Below are 27,703 nucleotides of genomic sequence, written 5' to 3'. Positions count from 1 at the left end.
TTGGGGACTGAAACATAATCATCATTAGTTACCCTAATTTATGTGTCAATCCAGGTCCCATAGTTCCCCAGAAGTGGGTTCATCAGGAATGTGTGGCTCCATAAGATATCCCTAAAAGGGACAGGGAACAATTTGTAGGCAAGCCACATATATTGTTCTCATGTCACATTTTTAGAATAATTTATGATGCCTCAGGCAGCATCAAAATCAAGAGCTGATAAGTCATTGCATGGCTTCCCCTTAAACTTGTTAACATTTCTTCCCAGCAGGGAAGCTAAAAGAGACAGGTGTTTTTCAGAGGTAAGTAAGACACTCCTTACGGTCAGGGACATGACAGGCCAAAAAGGAGAAGAGGGCAATAATAACAGGCAGCCAGTTCAGCTAAGTGATGACTCCTTCTCTTCTTGGAGGCCTTTTCATTTGCAGCCTTTGTATCTGTCTCAGTGTTAATGAAAGGAAAACTACAGTTCCTATTATGAGGAGGAAGATTGCAGCAGTGGAGCTGGAGAGTTACCGTGAGATGAACATGAATTAGAGAGTGGAAACAGAATAAGACTGGAACGCAAGGTTACTGGCTCACCTTTTCAGCTCAAGCTCAGTCACATATTTCTTCTCATTAATTTTCCAAGCAAAGTTTTACAAAATAAAACTCTCCCTCCTCCTTCCTGGAGCCAGATCATTTCCAAAGGGCAAAATCAAGTGTCTTAGGTGCTTCTGCTCTATGGAAGACACTTGAGGCTGCTAACTGCTTTTCAAGTGCACAAGAAGAGCCCGATAACCTGTACAGTAACACACACCAGTGACTGGAACACGAGAATCATGCTGTCTGATCAGCTTTTTTCTTTGATAAAGTGACAGAACAGCTCTGAAAGCAGATACCAAGAAGTAAGAGAGAGAGAGAGAGAGAGAGAGAGAGAGAGAGAGAGAGAGAGAGAGAGAGTGTGTGTGTGTGTGTGTGTGTGTGTGTGTGTTTGCATAAGAACAGTCCTGCTAGATCTGGCCCTAGACTTATCTAGTCCAGTGTTGGTCTCTGAGAAGCCCATAGGCAAGAGGTGAGGGCATGCTCTCTCTCTTGATGTTTCTCTGCAACTGGCACCTGCAACTCGTATTTGGAGGCATCTTGCCTCTGAGGCTGGAGGTGGCCTATAGTCACCAGACTGGTAGCCACTGATAGTCCTGTACTCTGTGAATTTGTCTAAGCCCTTTTTAAAGCCATCCAAGCTAGTGGCCATCACCACTTCCCATAGCAGATAATTCCATAGATTAATTATGTGCTGTGTGAAAAAAGTACTTCCTTTTGTTGGACTTCAGTTTCATGGGATGACCCCTGGTTCTAGTGTTGTGAGAGAGGGAGAACATTTTCTCTCTGTCCACTCTCTCTACTCCAGGAATAATTTTATAAACCTATATCATGTCTCCGCATAGTAGCCTCTTTTCCAAACTAAAACCCCACAGATGCTGTAGCCTTGCCTCATAAGGAAGGTGCTCCAGGCCCCTGATCATCTTGGTTGCCCTCTTCTGCATCTTTTTTACAATGTCCTTCTTAAGATACGGTGACCAGAACTGCATGCAGTACTCTAAATGTGGCCACACCACAGATTTGTGTAAGGGCACGATAATATTAGCATTTTTATTTTCAACCCCCTTCCTAATGATCCCTAGCATGGAAGTGGCCTTTTTCACAACTGTTGTGCAATGAGTTGACACTTTCAACGAGTTGTCCACCATGACCACAAGATCTCTCTCCTGGTCATTCACTGACAGCTCAGACCCCATCAGTGTATATGTGAAGTTGGGGTTTTTTGCCCCAGTATGCATTACTGTACACTTGCTTACACTGAACCACATTTGCCATTTTCTCGCCCACTCACCCAGTTTGGAGAGATCCTTTTGGAGCTCCTCACAATCTGTTTTGGATTTCACTACCCTAAATAGTTTAGTGTCATCTGCAAATTTGGCCACTTTGCTACTTACCCCAATTTCTAGATCATTTATGAACAAATTGAAGAGCACTGGTCTCAGTACAGATCCCTGGGGGACCCCACTTCTTACTTCCCTCCATTGTGAAAACTCTCCATTTATTCCTACCCCCTGTTTCCTGTCCCCCAACCAGTTACTGATCAACACATGAACCTGTCCCCTTATCCCATGACCGCTAAGTTTACTCAAGAGCCTTTGGTGGGGAACTTTGTCAAAAGCTTTTTGGAAGTTCAAGCAGGTAGGCTCCCTTAGCCCGATTTTGCATGACTGTGAGAATAGCCTCTATGTATTCCATATGTATCTTCTCTGCCTGTAAAAGTCTTGTTTCCTGATTCCTCAATAGCGTACAAGCCCAAATAAAAAAATATTAATGGATATGCTCTCTAAGCATGGTGTGGGGCAGCAGCTGTCAAGGATTTGACCTGGATACTTTGTAGGACCTGGCCTAATGAACAGCCCAGAATTACTAATTCAATAAAGTAGTTAAAAAGAAGAAAATTTTCCCTTAGTACTAAACCGTGTTAGTACTTATACCCTGCTACCTGGGCAAAGAAATAAGTGGTGCTCTCTAATATTTCACAGAAGAGTAACTGTCCATATTCAGCCCGGCACAGTGTCTCTCCAGTGGCAGTTGTGAGGTCTCCTTTGTGCTTTTCTTTCTTTCTTTCTTAGATGATGAGCCCTTTTATGACAGGGAACCATTTTCTCATACTTTTTGCAATATAAACTACTTTTAGAACTTTTTTTGTTGAAAAGTGGCTTATCTTATTTATTTGTTATTTCTCTGTGTAAACCACCCTGAGCCATTTTTGGAAGAGTGGTATAGAAACTGAATGAATGAATGAATGAATGAATGAATATATTTAACAGTGGCCCATGTGCTGAGCAGCATTCGGTGAGAGGAAGGAGGGCTGCACGTCTGCAGGGAGCATGGAGCAAGGAGTGTTTTTCACTTCTCTCCCCTCACTGCAGAAGACCTTTCTGCTTGCAGGGATATATTCCTGAGGGCTGTGTGACCCTCAGGGACATACTCCTACAAGCTGAAGGATCCTGAGCAGCAAGGGATGCTGAAGGTTGCCTGAAAATGTACAGCCTTTGTTCTGCCCACCTATTCTGTAGGCTCCGTAGCATGTGGGCCAATAACGCAATACACAAAATACTCAAGATCTGTTTTATTGAATCTATCCATAAAAAAATAAAGATAATAGGATGATTGTATCAAGAGATTCTCTGTACTAGATCCTACTGCTTGCTGACCATACGTGGTTGTTGATATAGATTGATTTATTTGTATGCCACCTTTCAGGCCAAGGCTTCTAAAAGTGGTTTGCATATAATTAAAGAAAAATAAAACAATCAGATTTCTGGCTGTGGCTGCTGGTTCTTAAAGCTGCAGCAGGTCCAATGAAAATAACCACCAGGAAGAAACTGGCAGCAGTTGACAGCAGCAGGGGGCGGGGATTTCTCCATGGTTGGGCTTCAGAAGTAAGAGCAGCCTCTGGTTCTTGTCCTCTAATCCGCAGAGGCAGCAAGGACTGGGGGACAAAGTGGCAACAGACCCCCCACCCCACCCTGTGCAGATGCTTGGGCTATGGCTGCTGCAGGAGGCCTGAAGTAAATAGCCCCCAGGTAAATGGTCCCCAGGAAGTACCTGGCAGCAAATGAGAGTTCCTGAGGGCAGGGTTTTTGTTACAGACTAATACCACCCAGGGATTACTTTTAAACATTTTGTTTATTTTTTATTTATTGTTAAATTTATACCCCGCCTTTCATTAAGAAAATCTCAAGGCAAGTCACAATAAAATTTAAAAATAAGAGTATAAAAAAGACATTAAAACATTGAGCTAAAAATATAAAAACAAATCTGCTTAAAAAAATTTAAAATTAAAACACAAGCATAAAAACAGTACAAAATACAAGAAGCAGCAGTGATGGAGACTGAGGAGCGGATACCCACCGGGAGAGCATTCCAGAGTCTGGGGGCAGCAACAGAGAAGATCCTGTCCCAAGTACCAGACAGCCTAGCCTCCCTTATTGTCAGCACCCGGAACAGAGCCCCCTCAGATGAGCTCGTCAAGTGGGCAGCAACTCTTGGGAGCAGGTGGTCCCTCAGCTATCCCAGGCCCAAACCATTAAGGGCTTTAAAGGTCAAAACCAGCACCTTCAATTGGACCCGGAAATGAACTGGCAGGCAGTGCAGCTCTTTCAGAATGGGTGTGATGAGCTCCCACCAGGCAGCTCCAGATAAAACCCTAGCTGCCGCGTTTTGCACTAGCTGTAGTTTCCGGATATTCTTCAAGGGCAGCCCCACATAGAGCGTGTTACGGTAATCCAGCTGTGACATGACTAAGGCATGGGTAACTATGGCCAGATGTGCCTTCTCAAGAAAGGGACACAACTGGCGCACTAGCCGAAGCCATGCAAAGGCACCCCTGGCCACTGCCACCACCTGAGCTTCCAAAAGCATCTACTGGCATATAATACCAGTGATGGGCTGGGACTCCCAAGTGAGTTGCAGGCCAACCTAAGGAGAGCTGCATGGCATGAACACCACATCATTTGTTTAGATTGTCTTTCTCCTTATAGGAACAAAAAGAGGATGACCAGATGTCAACAAAGTCAGGCCTCTAGCATCTTTAATAACTGGGTAAAAGAGGAGAATTTAACAACTGCAGTTCCTTTCAGCCCCTTGTGACAAGCTGCACCTGCCAAAATTATACTTTCTAGGCAATTATTAAGGATACAGAAGCCCTGTCCTTTCTTTCAGCTGCTCATCTTAAAAACAAAAGCAGAAAGAACAAAAATAAAAATAAAAAGCAGGTCCCATGTTGTAGGCTCGAGTGAAAGATGGGCCTTGGGGTCTTATTTTATAGCTGCTTCACTTGTAAACACAAAGCAATATTTTTTTTTAACTAAGCTTTATTCAGAAACTGAATTTTTCTCCTTCTTCTCGCCCTCCCTTTCCTTTCTGACTCCACCTCCCACACTCTACAGGATCCCCACTGGGACACACTTCTAATTAATAAAACATAAAAGATTGCTAAATAGAATACAACAGGTCTGAAAAAGCTGAAGACTACTGGTCCACACTGTTGTTCATCTGGTATGTTTATGTTGCACCATACCTTTGCAGCCTTTCAGCTAGCTTTATTGCTACCCAGTTTTTCTCTTCTCGCTTGTGTCTGTGGAGCTTCACTTATGTGAACAAAGTTGGCCTCTCTAGACTTGGTAAAGTTGAAATTTTAAGTCTTCTTTCAGAGTCTGAACGCTAGTTTTTCCAGGCAGGTTTCAACCCAGCTCACATGTCTCCAAACAAGACTATAGCACCCTTGCAACCCTCCTCCTACACTCTTTCTTTATTTTGTAAACAGGATAAAACAGGCAAGATAACTCAAATCATTTATAATGCTTGGCCACTTTGTGGGGTGGCTTATGGAGATGAGAAGAGTGCAATGTAATTTATGTAGCCTATAAATGCAACTTTAAAAGCAATTTGGACCCATTTGGTAAAGGAAGTCGAGAGGGAGTAAACGCAATGGTGCAATCGAATGCAGGCAGCTGAAAGGCCTCAATTAGTTTGAAAGGCGTTATCTGGTATTTAAATAATTATTAGATTGAAGGCATAATCACAGGGTTTGAGCTGATTTTTTCGCCACTGTCATCTTAATGGAGACCATAGTATTATTATTCAAATGCCTGTGATTCTCATTGAAGGAAAAGCGGGTGGGAGAGAGAGTGTTATTTAATCTCCATGTGATGGCAAGAGACATGATTAGTCTTTTCTCTCATTTTTGCAGTTAGTAACAGACAGATGCTATGGACTACCATCCGTCTTATATGCAGACAATTAGAGATATAGATGAGATAATTTTCTGCAAAAAATAACAGGAGTGAGGGAAACATTTCAATGTGCTTTTAGCTGTGTATGCTTCATTAAACTAGAGTCTGCTGTATTTGGAAAAATAGAACATATCTAGCTTTCTAGGTTGTCATTTATAGGCAACTCCTTTTCTCTCTGTGAAAGCTTCTATCATTGGCTATTTTTTCCTCCTGGGAAGTAAAAAGGATTCTTCCTAAAAGTTCCTAGCAATGGAACACAGTCCACCCATCTCTTATACCAATATATTCTGTATTATAATATATTCTGATATTCAGTATTATGTTCATATATATATATCAGATATTCTGTATTATATTCAGCCTAATTCTGTGCAGACTTACTGAACTGTAAATCCTAGTGAATTCAATGCAGGGGTGGTCCAAGGTCTTTGGGTACGTGACGTGAAGCAACAAATGTTACCCCATGTCTCCTCCACCACCAGCGAGCACTCCCAGCGGTGGATTAACGGAGAGGCAAAGTAGGCATTTGCCTACGGTGGCAAAATTTGAGGAGCAGCAAATTTTGCCACCCCTTTCTGTGGGCAGCAGTAGCTGCAGCAATGGTGGAGTGGGTGAGGAGAAAGTCCCCTTTTACCTTATTTAAAAAAGGCAAACCTTTTTTGTTTAGGGTAAAAGGGTGGCAAAAAGCTTAATCCGCTCCTGAGCACTCCTCTTCCTTGCCAGGGTATGCTTCCCCCTTCTCACCTCTACCAAAGTGTGGTAGAGATAAAATGACCTCTACCTCCAGCCTCAGAGGCAGGATGCCTCTGAATACCAGTTGCACGGCAGTAACAGCAGGAGAGAGGTCACCCCCTCAACTCATGCCTGTAGACTCCCAGTGGCATCTGGTGGGCCATGTGTGAAACAGGATGCTGGACTAGATGGGCCATGGGCCTGATCCAGCAGGGATGTTCTTATGTGCTCCACATAGGCACTGCCCACCCACTGCTGCAATGACCAGCATCTCCAGGTCCACTCTCCTCCTGCTTCTGGAAGAGGAGACTGATGGGGATATGCTCCAGCCCATCACTCTCCTCCTCCTCCCTCTTCTGGAAAGAGGAGATGGAGTATCAGCCACTGCAGAAATAGTGGCAGCGGCTGGTGAGCAATGCCTCAGGCAAGCCGAGGTGGCTCGGAGAGGTGGTTCAGAGACAGAGTCTGAGGCAGCAGGCAGTATGGCAGGTGGGGTGGTGCCTGTGGTAGGGGCAGGGTGGCACCATCCTCTGTGCCTGCTCCCTGAAACAACCTCCTCATCTCATCTCATGGAAATCTCAATAGAAATTACTCCCCAGAATTTTTCAGGAGATTGCAGTCTTCATATATGCATTTTTGGGTTGAGTAGTTTGTGCATTTCACTGTTAAGCTCTCTCATCCTTGCCTTGAGAAAGCAAGACCAAATATCCCACTGTTAACCTTAACATTTATAAGTCTGTGAACTCTCTTGGGCTGATGTCTCTGTATTTCTGACTCCCACTGTGTTTAAGAAGGCAGATAGTTATATGATGCCTTGTAAAATCACTTACAGTTATGGAATAGGAATGAAGATTATATATAAACATGTTGCAGTGATAGGTCTTGTTTGCCCTGTGTATGGTGCCATTTACTCCAGTGTAGTACATTCTGCATTCTAATCTCTCACCCCCCAACTGTCCCTATTTTCTGGTAATCATCCCTAATAATCATTGTCCCCATTTTGGTTCTTGAAAAGGGTTTGCCTTCTTGGTTTTTCCTTTTTGTACATCGCACACTTGCACTAGAGTGTACTCCTACAGTACGCCTTCCACCATCACCCCATATTGCCCACTGTCTCCCAAGACAGGAAATGTTAAACATGAATGAATTGCAGCTGTTCTATAATAAAGATAACTCCATGCATTATGAGATAGACTTCTTAAGCTTAAAAAACAGGAAACTCTTGTGGTCAGTTTATTAACACATACTTGCATCAGAAGCTAGTACCGGACAAGTGACTGCAGAGAAAATGAATACAGCACACAGGAGGTACACAAGAACTTTTACCAATGTGAAAGGGAGGAGGGACTTCAGACAGAGTGTTACCATGAGAGCCTTTCGGTGGGTTTCCCCAAGGAACACCCCGCTGTATTTGGAACTACAAACCTCTGGTTACCACAATTTGGATTTCACGGGATCGTGAAATCTCCACTTTGTTTTGCCTGTAGCTAACTCAAAGGGCATGCCACTTTGGCAAGCAGCTTGGGAGAAGCCACTCTTAGGTCAAGTTCAAAGCACAAAGACTGCAGGAGGGCCTCCCCACCGGGTAGGGTTCACCCCCTGATTAGTCAACAGGTGGGAAGCTAAAGCAGATGTGATTTAATCAAGAGCCATTCTTTAAAGCAGTGTTTCTCAACCACTGGTCCGTGGACCGGGGCTGGTCCGTGAGGAGTTTAGTGCCGGTCTGTGCTGGTCCATGAGGAATTAATCCCCAAACCAAACAATTTCGAGCCGGTGGGGGCCACTGCTGCTGGGAGCTCTCCGGAGGCGGGGTGGGAGTGACTCCTTTGCTAACTGCTGGTTCTGGAAACTGCGCACAAAGGATGTACCAGTCCATGACTCCAAAAACGTTGAGAAACACTGCTTTAAAGAGTAAGCCAAGTATTCTCCCTATGTTGGCACAGCTAATTAAGTCAAGACAGCACTTCCTCAGAAAGGAGTGATAAGAAAGCAACAGGTCATCTCTTTTTGCTAACCTGCATGTTAAGGACTAACTCAAGGTGCTGGAAATCTGCTTGTTTGCATTTTAGTTACTCACAGATATTCTGATAGAGCGAGGGATAAACTTGGATATAAGCATCTGGCCTCTCGCCACGCCACTCGGGTCTTTTCAGACCTTCCCTAGCCTTTGTTCAAGAAGAAACTTACTCTTCACTTTTGAATAGTACAATAGTGAGTCTTCTGCTTTGTCCCTTTTGTCTGCCTTTGCAAGGTGCATTTAGCATAATGTCCTCAGGCAAGAATTTGCTTATAACTGGTGAAGACACAATCAATCAGTGTGTCTTCTGGGTCACCAGTGCTGTATGCGTGCCTTGGAACCACCATTCAACTTTTTCTCATGTCTTGGCATCAGCACTTGCATTTTGCCCTGCTTTGACCTACACCTCCACACCAGCCTTTCCTAACCCGGTCTGCCCAGCACTCATGGCTGTGAGGTCCCATTCATTTTTTGATTTACTTTTGGCTCCTGGACCCCTGCTGGGCCTCTGGATCCCTGCTCCTGCCTTTCTGCCCGGAGAAGAGAAGCCTCTCGGTAAAGACTGAGCTGCAAGGTTTCGACCATTTCTCCTTGAAGGAATGAGATAGTATGTAACTAACCCCTATCCTTAAACTACTTACCTTTTCCTCATCTCTCCTAAAATCCAAATCTGTTCATTTCTCACTAGCCAGCCTTGAGTGAATTCAATTCAACAACTCAAGCCAAATTAACTCCTCGTGAACCATAACCTAGTCTTTATAACTTGTTGGCTTATTGCTAGTTAAATGTTGTTGCTTAATAACCAATATTTTTCTCCTTTCTCTTCCCCATAATACTTAAATACAATGTTACTTTGTTTTTTAACTTTAATCTCTCCAGTCAATTCTTTCTGCAACTGAAGCTTTAAACAAATTTATTATGAAGGTAGACTGCTCCATTTAAGATTGCTAATTCCCACCCGCATGCCTAAAACATAGCACGAGGTCTCGTCAAGTCCTCGGGAGCAGTTCCTTTAATAAGTCAAATAATTAAGACTTATTTATTCAATATATTGAATAAATAAATAAATAAGTGATCCTTGGTGTACATCCTCAGAGAATAGAGATGTACACATACAAATATCCCTATTTTCACTTGTGTAGCAATCAAGGGTTTGTAATTTGCAAGGGTTTTGTACCAACTCTGGATTGCTGTGTATGTTCTAAATGAGTTTACAATCACTTTTAATTGCTTCTGGAGGACTTATGAAATCTGGGTTGAGCCAGAAATAGTTAGCTCTCTGTTCATCACACATATATGATGTGTCAGAATATTTAAAAGATCAGCCACTAAGGCCAAAAAGATTATAATGTGGTGGCTTCAGCCTGCCATTGCTTCAACTATTTGTTCAACTAAACTTGGGTCAAAATGTGCAAAACACATATGCAAAAAATGTCCTATATAAGGAAACACAAAGATGACAGGAATTCTGAAAGCTTCTAGAAGACTGCTCATCCACTACTATGAATATTTATATACCACTTTTCAACAAAAGTTCCCAAAATGGTTTACATAGAGAAATAAAAATAATTTTTATTAGCAATATACTTTCACTAGTTGCACATGTTGAAAGCTTATAGTTTAGACAGAAGAATCTTCCTTCAGAAATGAGTCTTTCTAGAACCAACGCAAAGCAGGACCAGAAACTGGGTGTCTCTTGTTTGCTTTTTATGTTGGGTTATGACCCATACTTGAAAAAGGATTAATTGGAGAAAGAGAGAGAGCAAGCACCCAGAAACCTACATATGAGAATTCAAATTGTAAGTGTAGGTTCCTTCTCTGCGACCTACAAGAAGATATTGCAACTGTAAATCCAAAAGTCCCTAACCCCTGTTGCATTTACATCTGTGCTACATGGCCCTTGCTAAAGTGAAACCAGCACAGTGTTTTCAGAATGGCATTCATTCAAAAATGAAACTAAATCTCAAAAATGAAAATCCCCACAACACAAAACTACTTGACGTTCACATATATGGACAAACACTAGGTTTAAGCAATTTTGTTCTAATCTAAAATTGAATTTCATCTGAGTTCTTGCAAGCTTAAGTTGCTTATGTTAATCAATGTGCAGAGCAGCTCTTGCAGGGAGCCTCATGTTGTCAGGCAATTCAGCAATCTTGTTTCTGTTTAACCAACAATATTGTTTAGAAAATGTCAATGAGGAAACAGATATGCATCTTGTCTGATGCAGTATCAGAAGGAAAGAGGAAATAGATAAAAAGAAGTAATACTGTCAGATACAAGATAGATAACAGATTTATCTACAGGTAGAGGTGGTGGGGTAGGTTTCCTCGATTGCCTTCTGGTTTTCCAGACACTTGTGCCCCAGCCTCACACACTTTGTAATGTCAAAATAAGATTCATTACTGGAAGGCAATAACAGGGAGATCACTGTTTCACCCTACTGACCACAGTTATATGTCACCAGCCTGTCAGAAATTCCCTAGAATTCCATATATTGTAACAAGGGTCACCAAGAGGGCAGGTCTTACAAGCCTCAATAGTTTCAACTAAAAAATTCATGAGCAATTCTATTCATTCATTCATTCATTCATTCAATTTATATACTGCCCTTCCTAAAGTGGCTCAGGGTGGTTTACGTTAAAATAAAAAACACATAAAACAATTAAAATTTTAATTTTAAAAAAAATCCAGATTAAAATTAAAACTAAATGTCATTAAAAGCCAGGCTAAAAAGATAGGTCTTTAAGGCTCTCCTGAAGGCCTCCAAGGAAGATAATCCTCTCATATTCACGGGGAGCACGTTCCATAACCCAGGGGAAATAACTGAAAGGCCCAATCCTATGTCGCCACCAGATGAACTGGGGGCACCTGAAGATATAGCCCTCCTGATGATCTTAATGAGCAGTGGGATATTTTAAAGAAAGGCACTTTCTCAGATAACCTGGACCTAAGCCATTCAGGGATTTAAAGGTAATAACCAGCACTTTGTACTTTGCCCAGAAACATATTGGTAGCCAATGCAACTGTTTAAGAACAGGCATAATGTGGTCTCTCCGGAGACCCCCAAAGACATATCTAGCTGCTACATTTTGAACTTACTGAAGTTTCTGAACTACATACAAAGGCAACCCTACATAGGGGTGTGCAGAGAACTGGCTGGTCTGGTTTGGTTTCAGTTTGGTCTGGCACCCCCTTGAACCCCCGCAGTTGGGTTTGGTCCGGGGGATTTGTGAACAATATTTTTTTAAAAAAAAATTTTAACTGGCCCTATCAACCCCCAGCACAGTACCTCCAGTGACTATTGCTGGTGTATATCTTATGATTCTTTTTAGATTGTGAGCCCTTTAGGGACAGGGATCCATCTTATTTATTTATTGTTTCTTTGTGTAAACCGCCCTGAGCCATTTTTGGAAGTGCGGTATAGAAATCGAATAAATAATAACTTACCCCTTATGGGGGAGTTGTTGGAAGTGGCAGGGGGGTGTCTGTGGAGGTTCCCCCTCCCCCCCGCTGGCCTCCCTTATTGCCACCACCGGCTCTTCAGCCCGTTCAGCCAGCAATTTGGCCCATTCGGGCCCTCCCCCTCTGGCACAGTGGTCATTTTTGAGGCTGCCATGCCTGCGCAATTGGGCTCTGCATGGCTCAGGTCATTATTATTTTTTTTAAAAAAAAATAAAATCTGTGAACCCTCCAAACAGTCGGGGGGTGTTCAGTCCGGGGTGAGACCGAACCGGGGATGGTTCGGTTTGACCCTGAACTGTCGAACCCAACAGGTTTGACATGGAACAGGTTCAATGTTAAACCTGTTTGCACTTCCCTAGCCCTAGAGCACCCAGAGCACATTGCAGTAGTCCAACCTGGAGGTTACCAGCAGGTGTACCACTGTTTTCAGTTCATTCCCCTCAAGGAATGGGCAGAGTGTTTGAATTAAATGCAGCCGGTAAAAAGTGCTGCTATTTGTTGCCTCAACCCATCCCTCTTTATATCAACCCACACTATCTACAGTGTATTCCCATTTACTCTAGATGGTTAGGGGCTAATATGGATGTTAAGAGTATAGGAAAAGGTTGTATACTCTTAGAAAAGGTTCAAGACAAGTAATAGATACAGGCAAGAGGACAGTGCAGGGCAAAGAAATACACTTATCAGGGAAGATTTCCAGCAGCTAGGTTGGAGTAATTAGACTGCCATCCAGACTAGTTTACCAGTGATGCCCCAGCATAAGGAGAGATGTAAAGATTATCCGTATGTCATGAAGTCCCAAGTCAGACAGAGTTACAAACCATGGCTTGTTAAGAAAATGACTCTGCATGAGCTCAAGCTTCAATGTTTCCTCCTCCCCTCTTCGGCTATTTCACACAAGAACTGGAGACTGAAAGTCCAAATTCAAGGAACTTCGGTATGTTCAAACCATGATGAGTTTTTAAAAATCCGAGATATCAAATTGTAGTTTGATATCCCAGGTTGTTAACCCAGTTTGTTGTGTTTGGATGTAGTGGAGAACTGTGATACCTTCTTGATTTAGACCATGATAAGACTATGGTTTTTAGATAATCATCTGAAATGGACCTCTCTAAAAGACCCAGGGATTTTGCACCACCTCTTTCTGCTTGCTTGAACAAGGGCTCTTGGAAGGCTGGGGCCAATGAAATCAAGGAGACAAATAAGTCCCAGGTGAGTTTTACTGCAAGGCAGCAGGACAGGACTAAGTGATTCCGGACACAGCATAATGTAGAATGTCAAGGGAATGAGGGAGAAATGAGCATGTAAAACAATTGCCAGCTTAATGAGGTGGGAAGAGGGAGGGTATATCTCAGGATATATAGGACAACATGCATCTTGTCTGATGCAGTGTGCAATGGCCATTTGTTCCCATCTGTTAAGACAACCAAGATCAAAGAATTCAGACATAGCTGTAGAATGCAACATCAATGGCAGGTAGGAGTCTTCTTCCCAGCCTTAAGGCAAATGAAGCAAACCTACTACATTGTCCACAACATGGCTGCCTCCTTTTAGGAGAGCTCAGAGAAAAGAGTAAATATAGTTGCAGTTTCCCAGGGTGCTTCTACCAGATAGGGAGGAAAAACACACATTTGCACTATCTATGGGGAAAGGTTGTAATTCAGTGGTAGAGCACATGCTGTGCATGCATTAAGTTCCTGGTTCAGCCCTTGTCATCTCTACTACAGCAGGGAAGGACCCTTGTCTGAAACCATGGTGAGCCACTTCCAGTCTGGATGAGGAGAGTTGCCTTGCCCTCCATGCTGGCACACCTCCCTAGGTGAGCCTAGCACTGGCACCATGTAGCCCTGCCCTGCCCTTGTCAGTCCTGCTGCCTCCTCACAGCAGAGGACAGCACTGACACCACCCTCACCTTCTGGGTGCCATGCATGCTCTGTTCTGGGGCTGGTGCAGACCATGGCTTGTTGTATTGGCAGGTAGCGTGCATGCATCCAGGCTCACTGGCCCCTTTTTCCCTTCCATTGCCAGCAGTGGCAAGAGTTAAAGCACTTTCAGAACTGTGACCACAGCACTGGCAGTGTGAGACAGGGGGCACCCTGCCTCCTGAATACAACAAGTAGCAGCATATGCTGACTCCAGGAGAGAATATGTATGGCACCCATAAAGTGAGGGGGAAGTCAGGCAGTAGCTGCACCGGCTTCTGAGGTGAGGATGGGGCAGGGCCAGGAAGGGGAACACACACAAAACTTCAGGGGTAGCAGGGTGAGGTGGGAGCAGTGGCGACAGGCAGGCGTGTGATGCCCACGGGGGATGGTGGTCCACTCGCTGTATGAGTCCCTTGCCTCATGGGGGAGCCGCCTCTGTAAACAACACTGAGTCAGATGGACCAATAGTCTGATTTGGTACAAGGAGCTTAAACGGCACTTACATGGTTCATCCAGCTAGATGTAAGCACTTCTTGCTCCCACACGGTCCAGTACAAAAGAGTAATGCAACAACATGCTTGAGTCTCCCATTGAAAATAAATGGCTAAGGAAGTCAATGGCTAAGGAATTGTGGCTGGATTGTGTCCACACACAGGTCAAGCCAGGCAGCTAAGCAGGCTGTTCTGACACAAGCTCTAAAGAGAGCTGTTGAAGCAGCAAGAGGCTGATGCCAACGGAGAGTTTATAATAGCTCATGAGAGCCCTGCCCTTTCCTGGATCCTCAGGCCAGCCAGACTCTAGTGGAAGCACCTTGCTGGCCTCCTCCTTCTCCCGGGTGGGTCAATTGGGAGGGAGGCCTCAAACAGTGAGGTGTTTTCACTGGCTCCACCCTGGTGCAGTGTCACCTCAGCTCCTGGGGACCAGGGGCTATGGAGGGGGTTCTAAGGTAGGGGTGAGAGCCCTGCAGCAGGGACCAGGTCGGCAGCATTCTAGAGTTCCTTTGCAAGAGTGACCATCTTCAGCTGCATCAGACAATATGTTGATCCATTTAAATGCATGATGATGTAAAATTTCTCCCTGGAGTTGAGAGAGCAATAACAAGCAACCAGAAAGAAAAAGGGGGCGGGGCAATCCACTTTTGCCCATTTTTGAGAAGTTCAGCCCCCCAAAGTATCTGCATGTTTGAGATGGGTGAAAGCTTAAATCAGAAGGACCGCACCCATATCAGTAATGGGGCAGAAGAGCTGCATAGCTAGAAACTTGTCAGAGCTAAACACTGTCCAGGACCTGACAATTCACTCTTTCTCTTATCTTTTACCTAGCATAGGGATAATATTTTGCAATCTTGTTCTCATAAATCTGAGAAATGTCTAGGTGAGCTAAGTACAGTATTGTGATAACTGCTTCCTGCAAAATTCAGAAAGGGGGAGGGGGTGTCAAGGGCGGCAGGCTAGAGGGAAAGAATAAAATCCAGCTGTGAAAAGGAATTTCCCTAATAACAAACATAATCACATGAATTATGGACTTAATGCTCACTTATTGTCGCCGTTTTCAGATATTGTTTGTACAACAAGTGTACCGGATGAGCCTCCTCTCTTTCCTTCCACCCCACCCCATATCTCTGCCTTGCACACATCAGCTTGTCTAGGGAAACACACGAAGCAGAATTTGTCCATGCACATAACTCAGTAAACTGCAAGTAATGACAACATTTAGCTGTAGACAAATTGTGGTTTGGAAAAACAGTGATTTCCAGCCAGTGGGGTCTATCTCCAGTTTAGCCACTGATTCACTAAATAACTCTGAATGAGTTACTTCCCTTCTCTGTGATTCAACTTCCCTTAGTGTAAAACAGGCATTTTATTACAAGAGGACTGTAAAGCACTAGGAATTAAAATGCTTTGATACAGATGAGACATGTATATGCAGCTTGAGTTGTGCTGGAAATCTTCTCCATCTCATCACAGCCAAAAGGGTAGCAAAAGCATTGTCTAAGACAAGATGCACAGAAACACTATCATTATTTTATTCTGGTGCAGAGGAAATGTACAGTCTAGCCCTGAGGAAACCTATTGTGAAAATGACTGAGAACTCTCACTGCAAAAGAATGTCCTGAAAGCATAGAACACATTGATGGAAAGAAGCTTCATGACTCAGAATGATGACTGTATGTTTCTGAACCACAGATTCCTATCCAAACACATTGTGTGACTCGGTACTTAAGGTTATAATCTCAGTCTTCTGATCTGGATATATACAACGTTTAGCACAGTGAGGAATTTAAGTAAACAATAATTTGAAGAAAGGCACAACTAGCTTCATGAACTCTAGCCCAACAGTAATTATAGATGCCACATCATGCCCATTGAGACACTCTGAGCTTTATCTGAGAAACCAGACTGAAATTTCAGCCTTGGTTCCCATGAATGACATTCACCTCAGAATCATCTGCCTTCAGCTGACATAGACAAACTCGACTCAAACTGACCTGAAAAGAAGATCACATATTTTTGAAATTTACCCTGCATGAGGACAAACCTCTGAAGAGCAAAGAGTTCAAGACGGATGATTCAAGGTGGACAGCAAACCCATTTCCAGAAGTCCTACCATAAACCAGTGTTTGCATCTTCCTATATGAGGAAGATGATGTGTAAACATATTCAGGAGTAAATCTATTTTCCTTCTTCATGCAGCTATGAGATGTAAAATCCAAGAAGCATGTCACATCCTGAATTTGGCAAGCACATACTGCAAATGACTGCAGTCATTTCAGCCCTGGCTGAAAATAAGACCTGCCCTCTCATATGGAAGCCCATGACTTCTTTTTCCAGATGTGTATTGGTTGGGTGTGGACACTCAGTCATACCAATAGCTCTACATGAGCAACTAAGCTTGTGCTGTCCCCATATGATGGACTGTACCACATCCAAAATGAAAACAAGATTTGACTCTAAGACCCTTAGCACCTCAGATGTAGAGCCCCTGGACTGCTCTGATGGGTAGGAAAGAAAGAAATGTAAAGGGAAAAGAACAGACACACAGGAGAGACTAACCTTGCCCAAGGTCATAGAGAGAATCTATATCAAAAATTGACTTCAAATGAATTGAATTTAAGACTCCAATGTCAAAGTTCAGAATACTAGCTGCTAGCCTGCCACAAAGCACATCACAGAAGCAGGTCTAAGAGAATCTTTGTTTTCTCCCTGCTGCATGCTAGAAAAGCTAGCAGATAAACCCGCCCAGCACCAAATTAAATGGCTCCCCAGGCACCCCATTAAAACAACACAAGCCCTTGGCCGTGCCAGCCCTTTAAAAGAGAGTGGTGTTCGTTATCCTGAATGCTCCCCACGGTGGCTACACAGAAGCCACAGTGCTGTTACCTAAGTAAACCAGGAAATTGTACATTTGCTTAAATTAGGTTCTAAAATTCTGAATCCCCGACTGTGCAGCTATAGATTTTACTCTGCCGCCAGCACCGATATTATTAGGCACAAGCAACAGCAAATGCCTGTGCATACACAAGCCCTAGAAGATTCTCTCTAGTTACTGGATAAATAATTCTCTTCCAGGTGTGGGATTATCTTTGGAGCTTGTGAGCAGTAAGCACTGAGCAAAATCAACAGAAATGCAAACTCTAGCTGTCTGTCAACACTCTGATTCTTATTATTCTCTGAGAGGAGAGAATAGTTTAACACCCACAAGGGGTGTAAAAAAGTGAGAGGTCAAGGGACATAAACACTTAATTGTGACTGAAGCTGACTCATCTGTTAAAATGAACTAGAAGAATTCTGAATAGACCTGTGGTTCATTCTGATTTGAATAATACTGTGCAACCTAGCAAACCATTTAGGAGATTTTCATTTCTGCATGTTTAAAGCAATATTAACAATGGCGGTTATTGGTATATAAACCAACTGGCAAGGCCAGATTTATGATTAATTTGGATGAAGGTTAACAATAACTTGGTACTTCTGTACTAGCTAAAGTAAAAAGTTAATCTCCATGATATAGTGAGATCTGCAACTGGAGGTTTTATATTTGTTTTGATTGGTCTTTATTCAATCCAAGAGTGAGCGAAACATCTCTCAGGAACAGAAACATATTAAGTTGACTCAGACTGTCAAACCATTGGTCCATGTGTCTCAGTATGGTCTACTCTAGCCATAAGTCAGGGCTGAGGTCTTTCCCTGTCCTGCTACCTGAGATCTTTTAATCAGAGACACCAGAATTTAACCCAAGACTGTTTGCACATAAAGCATGTGCTCTGCTGTTGAGGTCTGGCCCCTTCAGCGTCTCATGTATCTAAATCTCATAAAGATTCAACAAAGCTTTAGAAGCATATAAATAAATGTGTTACATGAAGTTACTCTGGGTGGTCTATGGGATTATCCTATAGTTACAAGGGGACATTATACATGTGCAATGTGTACAAACTGTACAGAGAGCTGTACATACATACATTTGTATAATGAAAAAGAAGAGAGGTTTTTCATGAGCTTAGGGGAGAAATAAATATGACACTGGTCTAGGCAGAAAACATGTCAAAATAGGCGTCTAAATCTGTATGTTGTAAAGATGTTGAGAAAGCACTTGTAAATGGTACAGGTGGAACCTAAAACCATATGTCTTTAAGATTTGTACTTGCTCAGCTGCGGTTAAACTGTGGACATTTCCCCCTCATTGCATCCCAGTTTCCTTTTGGTTAAGAACAGTATGAGAATTAGTTAATTTGGGAAAGTAACTAAACATCCAAGTAGACAAAAAGAATACAAGGGGAAACTAACATATACATTACTTGATATCCCAGTGTGGTAGATCCTATACACTGCAAGAACACAGAAAGGACACAGTACTTTCCCAGATTACTTGAAATCTGACCAGAATAACATGTGAACTGCTTTTGCCATGTGATGGGTCTTTAGATTAGGGTGGGGAAATGTCAAGAATCCATTATTAGCTCTATCAGAGGCAAAGAACTGAGTTATATGATCCAGCAGGCTGATATAATAATGTTAGTCTTACATTCTGTGGTGTGAATCTGTCTTGTGGTTGTTTCATTTTGGCTCTCATCATTGGGACTGAAGTAGAGACAGGTGGGAGCCCTTCCAGGCTTGAAATCATGGGAGTCTTGTGCTTTGATCAAGGATAATGGTGCACCCCTGGCTGGAGTGTTTTCCCCACATCCTTCTCCTAAGAAACAGAAGCATGAAGAGCATCTTCTCACCTTCAGCAGAGCATAATATGATCTCTTCAGCAGCCATTTAATGTAAATTTCTACCTGGGAAAGCGACTTCCTTCCCACTCAGTGCTCCTCAGCCCTGTTTTTTGATTTCAGAGAGGTGGCAGATCACTGATTAATTCAAGCTTCTTTAATAACCTTTCTGTTTAGATGAAACAAGCTGTCTTGTTTTCTTTATTTTTAACATAGACTCTTCTTCTTCGCTAAGGATGTTTCTGTCATTTAAAACACATTCTAGCTTCCCCAGCCATACTAACAGGGTGGGGAAAGCAGCTGACAAGAGTTCCGTGTGAGAGCGGCTGTGATTAGAACTTCTGCTGGATGCAGATAGAGAAGACCAGGCAGCATGATGATATAATGAGGCCCTTAAACTTCATTCAGTTTTGAATGGATTCGCATCTTGCAATGAAGTCTAATTTTCTTTCCCCTTACCAGATGTTTCTTATCTTGCGAGACCCGGGTGAATAAAGTGCTCCACAAAACAGCCTAGAGATTCCTGGCTATAACATAAAAGATCTGCACTGATAGTGTAGTGGGTGAGGTGCATCATTGTCTCAATACTAGAAGTCTTGGTAACGCAAGAGAGGCAGGTCTGCTCTGCTGTGATGTGTGCTAGTTTACGTTCACATGATCAATAACTCGATGGGGCAAGTGTCCTACCCAGTTTTGGGAGCTGTGTGTGCTTCTGATTTTTTATTGTCTACAAGGGGAAAACAAGGTAGGAAGCCAGCAGGGATGGTGTATTGAGCAGCAGCTGTGTACAAGGGCTCTGTCTTACCCAGCTGCTGAATGTGGTAGGACAAAAAGCCCTCATACCAGCTGTTGCTTAGCACATGGTCACAGATAGTGCCTCCTACCTTGTTTTTCCCTTGCAGATGAGCAACAATTGGGAGTGCATACAGCTTCTGAAACTGGGTGGGACACTTGTCCTACCCAGCTATTGATCATGTGGATGACCTTTATGCTTACTACTAATAACAGATGCACAGATGACCCATGAGGACCAAAATACTGTTAGAAGACCCCAGTACTTATGTATGACCCCTGCCACACATGGGTCCATCTGTGACAAAATGTTTGGAGAGAACATGGACCCAATAATTGCAAAATGAGTCATGGAATGTCAGTGGGGGCCTAGTTATCTAAGCATAAGAAGAACATTAGGCTCCATTCACATGCCATGATGATCAGCCAATATTAGTTAGATACTAAGACTAGGGCATGGAAACAGCTGTTTTTCTTTGAGAAGTGCACAACCAGCAGCAAGGTGGATAGACTCGATTATGACAGCAATTAATGCACCACTGAGAGACCTTAAAAGCCAAGTTATGGACAGATCATCCTGAAGAGAATCTATCTATGTGGTTGCTAAGAGTCAACACCGACTTGACAGCACTTAATCAATCCACTGGTGTGCAGCTGTAACTTTTTGGATTGGCTTGTGACACTGGTGCAATATAAACAGGTCAAGTCACTCTGGAAGGAATATCTGAGTGCTTGCATGCAGAAGATTCCAAGTTCCCTCCCTGGCATCTCCAAGATAGGGCTGAGAGAAACTCCTGCCTGCATCCTTGGAGAAGCCACTGCCAGTCTGTGTAGACAATACTCAGCTAGATGGACCAATGATCTGACTCAGTAGAAGGTAGCTTCCTATGTTCTTAGGAAATTATGTCAGTCACATCTTGAAAAGACAGAAAAATTTGAAGAGCTTAGAAATGTTTTCTAAGGCAGTAGATCATAGGATCAAGCTTCAAGGATCTTTATAAGTCTATTAATTGCAAGCGTGGGCAAATGGAATGTGCACACAACACAAGTGGACACTGTGACTAACCAAGCAAATTGCATACTCTTTGAAATGTGCATGCAGTGCTGTAATAAGCAAGTTCAGTTTGTAACATATTAGTGGTAAGATACTGATCTGGGCCTTGATTTCCTGCCATTCAGTGTAATACAGGGGTCTGTGACCTTTTATTTTTGCAATCATTTTCTTCTCCAAAGTTTGTCCCTTGACACAAGCACTTCATTCCTATTTGGCAGCAATAGACTGTTCCTGGTTCCAATATATAAAAAAGGAAATGCAATTATACATTAGGGACTTAGGGACACCTACTGTGACAAGATTTGAGACTCCTGGTCTAATAAACTGTACTTGATTTTCATATCACCAGCATTTTGGCTAGTAAAATATCCTACTATGTGGTGAAATAACAGGAAATACTTCAAATAACTATGCAAAAAATGAAGGGTCTAATATAACTAACAGTGAGTTTGTTTTCACAACCAGCCCTACCAGGGTAGTGTAGCATTAGCCCAGGTAGGACTGGTTGTGAGAACTGCTGAGATCAGTCCCAATCCTGGCACTCCTCCGCTGGATAGCCCAAGTTTTGTGCCTGGGCTAAAAGTGAGGTTGTGTGGAAGCCTGAGCTTCCATAGAGCCAGGTGGAAGGAGAGCTTGGCAACATGGAACTCCCCCAATGCATCACCCTCCTGGCATGGTGCATTGTGGGATTCCGGAGGACTTCCTCCTTCGGATCCCAGCACTGCCGATCACAGCCACGCCAGTCATCTGAACATGTGATTGGAAGAGCCAAGAGGAGCCTTTGAGAGGAGACAGGTAGGAACCTGCCTCCCCACCAACCTACCCCAATTTGTTCATGAAAATGACCTTACTGACTAACAATGTAGGGTCCTTTACCCAAGCCCCATCACACTAGCAGAGATAGCCATTGCAATCAGCACAACTTAGCAGGCTTCTACACAGTGCATGAATCATTTTTTGCTATTCGGTTTGACCTCAAATTGAATTGCAAAAATTTGAATTGATTCACTGAACCAGCCAGCCACTGCCGGCTGGTCTGATGAATCGATTCAAAAATTTGCAAAAGATTCAGAATTCACCCATAGGGAACAATGGGGAATACAAATGACCCCCCCATTGTTCCCCATGGGAAGGTCCTAGGGTCACCAAAGTGGGTTGGATGTTCGGGTATGATGGGTGCTACCTACCACCCAGCCTACAAAAGAATTGCACAAGTAGGTGATTTTTAAATTTAAAAAACCTCCCCCCCAAAAAAAACCCATAGGACCCTTTGGGAGTTTAGGTTAAAAAGGTTTTTTTTAAATTGCATGTTCACCCATTTCTTTTGTGGGTTAGGTGGAAGGTAGCACCCACAATGCCGTACCATCCAACCCACTCTGATGTCACAAGACCCTACCCATGGGAAACAATGGGGTGATTCAATTTCTCCATTGTTCCCTATGGATGAAACAAACAGAGTGTACACATATTGCAATCCAGGGCTACAACAGGCCCTCCAAAATGCAGGGGGGGCTTGCAGCAGGGAGGCTCACTGCGGGGGTAGATCGAGCACCAAAAATACATAGGTGTGCCACTGGCCAGACATGGAGGTCATCTCACAGTAACAGCCAAGAAAAGAGGAGAACTGGTCTTGTGGTATCAAGCATGGCTTGTCCCCTTAGCTAAGCAGGGTCTACCCTGGTTGCATATGCATGGGAGACTTGATATATGAGCACTGTAAGATATTCCCCTCAGGGGATGGAGCTGCTCTGGGAAGAGCATCTAGGTTCCAAGTTCCCTCCCAGGCATCTCCAAGATAGGACTGAGAGAGATTCCTGCCTGCAACCTTGGAGAAACCACTGCCAGTCTGTGTAGACAATACTGAGCTAGATGGACCTATGGTATGACTCAGTATATAGCAGCTTCCTATGTTCCTGTGATGTTACAGAGAGACAGAGCGAGCGAGCGAGCGAGAGAGAGAGATAGCGCTGAGCTGCCACTGTCCAATGCCACAACACAAACCGAACCACAACTCAAGCAAGGCAGACAGGCACCCAAGTTCTGCCTTTGTCAATCTGAGATCCAGGGAAAAACAACAACAAATAGTTAATATAGCTGCAATAGTACAACATATTATATTCAGTGCAGAGAAAAGAAAACACCTTCCTTGATTCCATTTTTCTCCGCTCCTGAGGTATCCTCCTCAAGACCACACTAAGGGTTCTCTCTGTCTCCCTCCCATGCCCTTTGAAAACATTTTGAAATTCCCTCATTTTTTGTTCCCCCTCTCTCCCCACAACCAATGGGGGCATAGTTGCCCATGACAATACTTGATTTGAATGACAACAAGCCAACCAAGAAGCAAGGAGATTTCAAGCCAATCGGAAGCCAGTGCCAGAAAACCAAGCAGCAAGGGGGGAAAGCTTGCCAAAATGGCCACTTTTTCTTGCAAATCAATTCATGTTGAATCAGGACTAATTCGGTTCTAATGCGATTCAGCCCCTTTATTTTAAGGACAATTCAATTCACGTTAGAATCATGTGAATCACCCTGATTCAGCATGAATCAATTCGTGGACAAATCAAATTGCACATCCCTAGTGCATTGGCAGGGTTCTTAATACAGGTCTGTAGCAGGCTTTCTGCTAAGTCGAGAAAAAGGGGAGAGTGGGGAGCCTGGAGATTGGATTGTACTTAATGGGACAGCTCACAGTTAAATCCACTGTGCCTGAATACACACAGTTGCCATCCACTCATATGGAATAAAGCATTAGGAACATTGCTGCATTCAGGGTAAGTCCCTCCCTATCCTGGCATTGGATGGCCTGGTCTCCACTGACAAGGACCACCATAAAAAGGTTCTATAGAGGAGTAAGTTGGGAATGTTAGTTCAACTTCGAATTTCTGCCCATTCCAAAGTTGCTCTTCACTGTAAAGAACTGGAGTCATTTCCTTCCTACAGCTAGCTGGAGAAGCTGGATCCAACATGGCCTGGAATGCAATAAATCTTTCAGAACCTGCATATTTGTTCATGAGGCTGTTCTTCACAGGGACACAGGGAAACTTGACTTGTTCCAAAATTCCGATAGCATTTCCCCCATCCTGCTGCTTAATCATAACTATCTGACTTTGAGAGCCACATTCAAAGTTATGTAATTTAACTGAGCAAGGGAACTTTGCCAGTACTAAAGAGGAAAAAATACTGCCTGCACTACCACCACCCAAAAGCTGATACTGATGGTCCCAAGCTTGTGTCTGGCCTATATAACGAGAATCTCATTTTTAATACAGACCCAGCCAGGCATCCAATAATTTGAAGCCATATATATTTGCCAAGGGCTTATAAAATCCCCACTCCCATCTTGCAGGGGAAACATTCCTTTCCAGTAGGAAAACAAACTGCACCACCAGAAAATTACCAGGATATTCTACTTAGCAACAAGGTGGTTTTATGATAACATTGAGCATTTGCTGTTGTTTACAGCTGGTTCTTAGCAGAGAATGGAAAATGAATCCATTGGAGATGTCCACATATATGAGTCAGGATTTTGCTAGATTTCTTGGAATCACAGAATGGAAGGGGGCCTTGTAGGCCACCTAGTCCAAAACCCAGCATAATCCAGAAAATCCAGAGCTAGAGCATCCCCAACGGATGGCTGTCCTCCAACTTCTGCCTGAAGACCTCTGGCAAGGTCTTCTTACATTTTTCATCATTGAAACAAATCTAATGAAGCAGATGAAGGAACTAGTATTAAACATGCTAGAGGATGTTGGTTTACAAAATTTACAAACATTTAATCAATTATTGGCTACATTGATGACAATGACAGAACATTTAAATATGTAGTGACTAATTGTTACAAAGAAGGCTGCTGAGACCGAAACCTGCCTGAAAGCTACACATTCTGACTTGCAAATCCAAACCCCTAATGTATGAGCTATGATTACTCAGCGGTGATGGAAAGTATACTTTGCATATGCATAGAGATGCTCTCTTTTTAGTATTAAGTTCCATGCAGGTTGTTGTTGTTCTTGTTGTTGTTGTTAACTCGATTTCTATACCACCCTTCCAAAAATGGCTCAGGTTGGTTTACACAGAAAAATAATAACTAAATAAGATGGATCCTGCCCCCAAAGGGCTCACAATCTAAAAAGAAACATCAGAGAGACACCAGCTACAGTCACTGGAGGTACTGTGCTAGGGGTGGATAGGGCCAGTTACTCTCCCCCTGCTAAATAAAGAGGATATACATTTAATACATATTTTTATTAAATGCTAGGTAAGGTTGCCATAGAGGTAACACAATTATCAAATATTAAAAATGACTAATTCCCAAAACTGCATAAGGAAGGAGATAATTGTGTTGCGAATCACTATGCCATATACAATAGGAACATAGGAAGCTGCCATATACTGTGTCAGACCATAGGACCATCTCGCTCAGTATTGTCTACACAGACTGGCAGCTGCATCTCCAAGGTTGCAGGTGGTAATATCTCTCAGCCATATCTTGGAGATGCTGCCAGGGACGGAACTTGGTTGGAACCTTCTGCACTTCCCAGAGCGGCACCATCCCCTGAGGGGAATTTCTTACAGTGCTCACACATCAAGTCTCCCATTCATATGCAACCAGGGCAGACCCTGCTTAGCTAAGGGAACAAGTCATGCTTGCTACCACAAGTCCAGCTCTCCTGAAGGGCATATCACAACTGATGTCAGTGATATCATATCCAATAGTTGCCCTTAACAACCCGATTCTACACAACATTTGGAGTAGCATTGCACTGAGCAACGAGCTGCATTTTCCCAGTAACAAAATATTGTGGGGTGAGTGCTAGGAAAATGCCAAAGTTCTACCTGGAGAAGCTATCTGAGTAGCATTTGCATTCCTCATGGTAGTACTATCCATTACACTTAGATTCTGCTTTTCCTTCAGAGATTTCAGAGTGGTTCACGGGGCACTTTCATTCTGGGCATTGACCAGAGACCTGAATGAATGCAACAGCATCATGTGTGTTCCACCAACCCATCCTTGGGATTCATTTTGTCTGTTCTCTGCCACAGGCTCTGCCATAGATGTAGCTGCTTCCAGCTTTTGACAGCTGGATGTGCTGATTTGTTCTTATGGAGACAATTTTTCAGAAGTACCCAGCAGAGCTTTTTGAAAACACAGCTACTGAATATCGATGAGAATTAAATTACTAAGGATCCTTGTATTTAAAAAATAAATAAATCGGAGTTTCTTTTGAAAATGGGATTTCACGTTCCTTTTCAGAAGTGGACTTAGGAAAAGCAAAAGTTAACAACTATTGCCTCTTGGAAGCCAGATTAATAACAGTAAGTCTATTCACAAAATCAATCTGGATTTCCTAACTTTCCAAGTAAGAAATCTTAAAAGTAAGATTTCCCACCAGCCTGCTGTCCCTGTGGCATATTCTATTTATCTTTTTTGAACAAACAACAAAACAGGCCTCCAAGTCCTTAAACAGCAGCTGTCTTTGCATCTTCCCGAGAATTGGTTCTGGTGCTTTACAGAATGGGCTGCCACAATCTGTGACCACCTCCAAGTCAGAGAATTTATTTGGTGGAACTGATGCACTAGAATTGCCCATGCCATGTGATTTCTATGCCTTGAAAAGCTGCATTGCACAAGCCCCTCTATCAGAACATTATTACACAGAGAGCAGCCAAGCAAATAAGAACTCCTAGGATCCTCTTTAGAAGGGTTGCAAAGAATTTGCAGGCTGTCTGCCATTGCAGTTATTTCTTTCACATTGACATGGACCGGTTTCGGCCCAGGCAGATTGCAAGAGCACACTGAGCTTCAAGGACTTCAGCTCTGCTGCAATTAGGCCCTCTGGTTTGCTTCCAGGTTTAGGATAATGATTGGGTGGAATGCTGGGTCTGCCACTGTTACCACAGGCCCAGCCAAAGTATATACAAGTTTCCCTAGCTTGGCTTCTTTCTGTTGAGGAATCCGATAATGAGAAAGCATGGGTGTTTGCGGGGTGGTGAAGTCTGAAGTTTACTGTGAACTGTATTTACCACTTGCTCAAAGCTGGCTGGAAAGGACAACAGGAGATACGCAGCTGGACTTTTCTATGATGTCACATTTGGACTTTTACAAGGTGGAGTGTACTTGCTGGGTAGCTTGTCTGGGAAATACTAAACCTGATACTCATAATAAAATATGCGTCTGGGAGAACTAGAGTGGATGGTTTGTGGCAAGATGATCCACAAGGTGAGTAAACCCAAGGGTCCCACAGCCACAGGCAGTCATTACAGCGATCACCCCATGGCTCACCTCAGCTTTGACTCAGAAGTAAGCTGAACAATTTCTCCATACCTGGGAAGTAGCTTAGCTCATTTACTAGACAAAACCAAATCCTTGCTAAAAGCCCAAACCTGCATCCCTCCCACACACCTATTTATTCAATCCCCCAAGCTCCTTCCCCCTACTACTCTCAGCAGTAGTGCTGGGGCACTTTGACTGTGAGGAGAGGAAGGTTTTCCTCGCTCGCTCCCCTTCCAGTACCTGGTAAGCTGCCAAGGATGTATTGTGCCAGAATGAAAGGTTTCAGTCTCCCAAGGATTACCAGAGTTTTTCAGCCATGCAGTGCCCCAAGCACCAAAGGTGTGTGTGGCGGGGGGATCTTCCTCCTCTCCTCTCCCTGTGGCCAGAATACCACTACTACTTCCAGCAGTCC

At 43.3% G+C, this 27,703-nt stretch overlaps 1 protein-coding gene across 10 annotated transcripts in view; it reads right to left on the bottom strand.

The window, feature by feature from the left end:
• The window catches only part of PLXNA2 (plexin A2), a 615,006-nt gene that overhangs the window by 568,512 nt on the left and 18,791 nt on the right, over window positions 1-27,703 (bottom strand). The window contains exon 2 of one of the 10 annotated variants that reach the window (XM_053244548.1): window positions 18,982-19,149. The exons of the other annotated variants lie outside the window; for them this stretch is intronic. The gene's annotated coding sequence lies outside the window, so the exon portion shown is untranslated. The remainder of the gene's footprint in view (window positions 1-18,981; window positions 19,150-27,703) is intronic. 10 annotated transcript variants of the gene reach the window in all.

This window comes from Hemicordylus capensis, chromosome 4 (assembly GCF_027244095.1).
Source record: "Hemicordylus capensis ecotype Gifberg chromosome 4, rHemCap1.1.pri, whole genome shotgun sequence".
Lineage (NCBI taxonomy): Eukaryota > Metazoa > Chordata > Lepidosauria > Squamata > Cordylidae > Hemicordylus > Hemicordylus capensis.
Note: the sequence above shows the minus strand (reverse complement) of the source record. Positions and strands in the feature narration are given on the sequence as shown.